Consider the following 6,041-nt stretch of genomic DNA (forward strand, 5'->3'; position numbering starts at 1 on the left):
TATACTCGTAACTAGTATGACTATAAAGAAAGAAAAAAAAACCATGGTTAGGTGGTATATACAATTATGGACGGGCTGCCGAGTGCCGACACAGAGGTAGCCACAGCTGTGAACTACCGCACTGTACTGTGTCTGCTGCTAATATATAGACTGGTTGATAAAGAGATAGTATACTCGTAACTAGTATGTATGTATAAAGAAAGAAAGAAAAACCACGGTTAGGTGGTATATACAATTATGGACGGGCTGCCGAGTGCCGACACAGAGGTAGCCACAGCCGTGAACTACCGCACTGTACTGTGTCTGCTGCTAATATATAGACTGGTTGATAAAGAGATAGTATACTCGTAACTAGTATGTATGTATAAAGAAAGAAAAAAAAACCACGGTTAGGTGGTATATACAATTATGGACGGGCTGCCGAGTGCCGACACAGAGGTAGCCACAGCCGTGAACTACCGCACTGTACTGTGTCTGCTGCTAATATCATACCCTCCAACATGACCCGCCCCACTAGGTACAAAATGCTCTGTTTCTGGACTTCCCTCTTCATTTATTATTGCCATCACCTGTGAAGAAACAGCTTTCTTATCATTTAACTAGTTCAACACAGGTGATGGAAATCATAAATTAAGAGGGAAGTCCAGAAACAGAGCATTTTGTACCTAGTGGGGCGGGTCATGTTGGAGGGTCTGTAATATATAGATAGACTGGTTGATAAAGAGATAGTATACTCGTAACTAGTATGACTATAAAGAAAGAAAAAAAAAACCACGGTTAGGTGGTATATACAATTAAGGACGGGCTGCCGAGTGCCGACACAGAGGTAGCCACAGCCGTGAACTACCGCACTGTACTGTGTCTGCTGCTAATATATAGACTGGTTGATAAAGAGATAGTATACTCGTAACTAGTATGTATGTATAAAGAAAGAAAGAAAAACCACGGTTAGGTGGTATATACAATTATGGACGGGCTGCCGAGTGCCGACACAGAGGTAGCCACAGCCGTGAACTACCGCACTGTACTGTGTCTGCTGCTAATATATAGACTGGTTGATAAAGAGATAGTATACTCGTAACTAGTATGTATGTATAAAGAAAGAAAAAAAAACCACGGTTAGGTGGTATATACAATTATGGACGGGCTGCCGAGTGCCAACACAGAGGTAGCCACAGCCGTGAACTACCGCACTGTACTGTGTCTGCTGCTAATATAGACTGGTTGATAAAGAGATAGTATACTCGTAACTAGTATGTATGTATAAAGAAAGAAAAAAAAACCACGGTTAGGTGGTATATACAATTATGGACGGGCTGCCGAGTGCCGACACAGAGGTAGCCACAGCCGTGAACTACCGCACTGTACTGTGTCTGCTGCTAATATAGACTGGTTGATAAAGAGATAGTATACTCGTAACTAGTATGACTATAAAGAAAGAAAAAAAAACCACGGTTAGGTGGTATATACAATTATGGACGGGCTGCCGAGTGCCGACACAGAGGTAGCCACAGCCGTGAACTACCGCACTGTACTGTGTCTGCTGCTAATATATAGACTGGTTGATAAAGAGATAGTATACTCGTATCTAGTATGTATGTATAAAGAAAGAAAGAAAAACCACGGTTAGGTGGTATATACAATTATGGACGGGCTGCCGAGTGCCGACACAGAGGTAGCCACAGCCGTGAACTACCGCACTGTACTGTGTCTGCTGCTAATATATAGACTGGTTGATAAAGAGATAGTATACTCGTAACTAGTATGTATGTATAAAGAAAGAAAAAAAAACCACGGTTAGGTGGTATATACAATTATGGACGGGCTGCCGAGTGCCGACACAGAGGTAGCCACAGCCGTGAACTACCGCACTGTACTGTGTCTGCTGCTAATATATAGACTGGTTGATAAAGAGATAGTATACTCGTAACTAGTATGTATGTATAAAGAAAGAAAGAAAAACCACGGTTAGGTGGTATATACAATTATGGACGGGCTGCCGAGTGCCGACACAGAGGTAGCCACAGCCGTGAACTACCGCACTGTACTGTGTCTGCTGCTAATATATAGACTGGTTGATAAAGAGATAGTATACTCGTAACTAGTATGTATGTATAAAGAAAGAAAAAAAAACCACGGTTAGGTGGTATATACAATTATGGACGGGCTGCCGAGTGCCGACACAGAGGTAGCCACAGCCGTGAACTACCGCACTGTACTGTGTCTGCTGCTAATATATAGACTGGTTGATAAAGAGATAGTATACTCGTAACTAGTATGTATGTATAAAGAAAGAAAAAAAAACCACGGTTAGGTGGTATATACAATTATGGACGGGCTGCCGAGTGCCGACACAGAGGTAGCCACAGCCGTGAACTACCGCACTGTACTGTGTCTGCTGCTAATATATAGACTGGTTGATAAAGAGATAGTATACTCGTAACTAGTATGTATGTATAAAGAAAGAAAAAAAAACCACGGTTAGGTGGTATATACAATTATGGACGGGCTGCCGAGTGCCGACACAGAGGTAGCCACAGCCGTGAACTACCGCACTGTACTGTGTCTGCTGCTAATATAGACTGGTTGATAAAGAGATAGTATACTCGTAACTAGTATGACTATAAAGAAAGAAAAAAAAACCACGGTTAGGTGGTATATACAATTATGGACGGGCTGCCGAGTGCCGACACAGAGGTAGCCACAGCCGTGAACTACCGCACTGTACTGTGTCTGCTGCTAATATATAGACTGGTTGATAAAGAGATAGTATACTCGTAACTAGTATGTATGTATAAAGAAAGAAAGAAAAACCACGGTTAGGTGGTATATACAATTATGGACGGGCTGCCGAGTGCCGACACAGAGGTAGCCACAGCCGTGAACTACCGCACTGTACTGTGTCTGCTGCTAATATATAGACTGGTTGATAAAGAGATAGTATACTCGTAACTAGTATGTATGTATAAAGAAAGAAAAAAAAACCACGGTTAGGTGGTATATACAATTATGGACGGGCTGCCGAGTGCCGACACAGAGGTAGCCACAGCCGTGAACTACCGCACTGTACTGTGTCTGCTGCTAATATATAGACTGGTTGATAAAGAGATAGTATACTCGTAACTAGTATGACTATAAAGAAAGAAAAAAAAACCACGGTTAGGTGGTATATACAATTATGGACGGGCTGCCGAGTGCCGACACAGAGGTAGCCACAGCCGTGAACTACCGCACTGTACTGTGTCTGCTGCTAATATATAGACTGGTTGATAAAGAGATAGTATACTCGTAACTAGTATGTATGTATAAAGAAAGAAAGAAAAACCACGGTTAGGTGGTATATACAATTATGGACGGGCTGCCGAGTGCCGACACAGAGGTAGCCACAGCCGTGAACTACCGCACTGTACTGTGTCTGCTGCTAATATATAGACTGGTTGATAAAGAGATAGTATACTCGTAACTAGTATGTATGTATAAAGAAAGAAAGAAAAACCACGGTTAGGTGGTATATACAATTATGGACGGGCTGCTGAGTGCCGACACAGAGGTAGCCACAGCCGTGAACTACCGCACTGTACTGTGTCTGCTGCTAATATATAGACTGGTTGATAAAGAGATAGTATACTCGTAACTAGTATGTATGTATAAAGAAAGAAAAAAAAAACCACGGTTAGGTGGTATATACAATTATGGACGGGCTGCCGAGTGCCGACACAGAGGTAGCCACAGCCGTGAACTACCGCACTGTACTGTGTCTGCTGCTAATATAGACTGGTTGATAAAGAGATAGTATACTCGTAACTAGTATGACTATAAAGAAAGAAAAAAAAACCACGGTTAGGTGGTATATACAATTATGGACGGGCTGCCGAGTGCCGACACAGAGGTAGCCACAGCCGTGAACTACCGCACTGTACTGTGTCTGCTGCTAATATATAGACTGGTTGATAAAGAGATAGTATACTCGTAACTAGTATGTATGTATAAAGAAAGAAAAAAAAACCACGGTTAGGTGGTATATACAATTATGGATGGGCTGCCGAGTGCCGACACAGAGGTAGCCACAGCCGTGAACTACCGCACTGTACTGTGTCTGCTGCTAATATAGACTGGTTGATAAAGAGATAGTATACTCGTAACTAGTATGTATGTATAAAGAAAGAAAAAAAAACCACGGTTAGGTGGTATATACAATTATGGACGGGCTGCCGAGTGCCGACACAGAGGTAGCCACAGCCGTGAACTACCGCACTGTACTGTGTCTGCTGCTAATATAGACTGGTTGATAAAGAGATAGTATACTCGTAACTAGTATGACTATAAAGAAAGAAAAAAAAACCATGGTTAGGTGGTATATACAATTATGGACGGGCTGCCGAGTGCCGACACAGAGGTAGCCACAGCTGTGAACTACCGCACTGTACTGTGTCTGCTGCTAATATATAGACTGGTTGATAAAGAGATAGTATACTCGTAACTAGTATGTATGTATAAAGAAAGAAAGAAAAACCACGGTTAGGTGGTATATACAATTATGGACGGGCTGCCGAGTGCCGACACAGAGGTAGCCACAGCCGTGAACTACCGCACTGTACTGTGTCTGCTGCTAATATATAGACTGGTTGATAAAGAGATAGTATACTCGTAACTAGTATGTATGTATAAAGAAAGAAAAAAAAACCACGGTTAGGTGGTATATACAATTATGGACGGGCTGCCGAGTGCCGACACAGAGGTAGCCACAGCCGTGAACTACCGCACTGTACTGTGTCTGCTGCTAATATCATACCCTCCAACATGACCCGCCCCACTAGGTACAAAATGCTCTGTTTCTGGACTTCCCTCTTCATTTATTATTGCCATCACCTGTGAAGAAACAGCTTTCTTATCATTTAACTAGTTCAACACAGGTGATGGAAATCATAAATTAAGAGGGAAGTCCAGAAACAGAGCATTTTGTACCTAGTGGGGCGGGTCATGTTGGAGGGTCTGTAATATATAGATAGACTGGTTGATAAAGAGATAGTATACTCGTAACTAGTATGACTATAAAGAAAGAAAAAAAAAACCACGGTTAGGTGGTATATACAATTAAGGACGGGCTGCCGAGTGCCGACACAGAGGTAGCCACAGCCGTGAACTACCGCACTGTACTGTGTCTGCTGCTAATATATAGACTGGTTGATAAAGAGATAGTATACTCGTAACTAGTATGTATGTATAAAGAAAGAAAGAAAAACCACGGTTAGGTGGTATATACAATTATGGACGGGCTGCCGAGTGCCGACACAGAGGTAGCCACAGCCGTGAACTACCGCACTGTACTGTGTCTGCTGCTAATATATAGACTGGTTGATAAAGAGATAGTATACTCGTAACTAGTATGTATGTATAAAGAAAGAAAAAAAAACCACGGTTAGGTGGTATATACAATTATGGACGGGCTGCCGAGTGCCAACACAGAGGTAGCCACAGCCGTGAACTACCGCACTGTACTGTGTCTGCTGCTAATATAGACTGGTTGATAAAGAGATAGTATACTCGTAACTAGTATGTATGTATAAAGAAAGAAAAAAAAACCACGGTTAGGTGGTATATACAATTATGGACGGGCTGCCGAGTGCCGACACAGAGGTAGCCACAGCCGTGAACTACCGCACTGTACTGTGTCTGCTGCTAATATAGACTGGTTGATAAAGAGATAGTATACTCGTAACTAGTATGACTATAAAGAAAGAAAAAAAAACCACGGTTAGGTGGTATATACAATTATGGACGGGCTGCCGAGTGCCGACACAGAGGTAGCCACAGCCGTGAACTACCGCACTGTACTGTGTCTGCTGCTAATATATAGACTGGTTGATAAAGAGATAGTATACTCGTATCTAGTATGTATGTATAAAGAAAGAAAGAAAAACCACGGTTAGGTGGTATATACAATTATGGACGGGCTGCCGAGTGCCGACACAGAGGTAGCCACAGCCGTGAACTACCGCACTGTACTGTGTCTGCTGCTAATATATAGACTGGTTGATAAA

Source organism: Pseudophryne corroboree, chromosome 3 (assembly GCF_028390025.1).
Source record: "Pseudophryne corroboree isolate aPseCor3 chromosome 3, aPseCor3.hap2, whole genome shotgun sequence".
Classification (NCBI taxonomy): Eukaryota; Metazoa; Chordata; class Amphibia; order Anura; family Myobatrachidae; genus Pseudophryne; species Pseudophryne corroboree.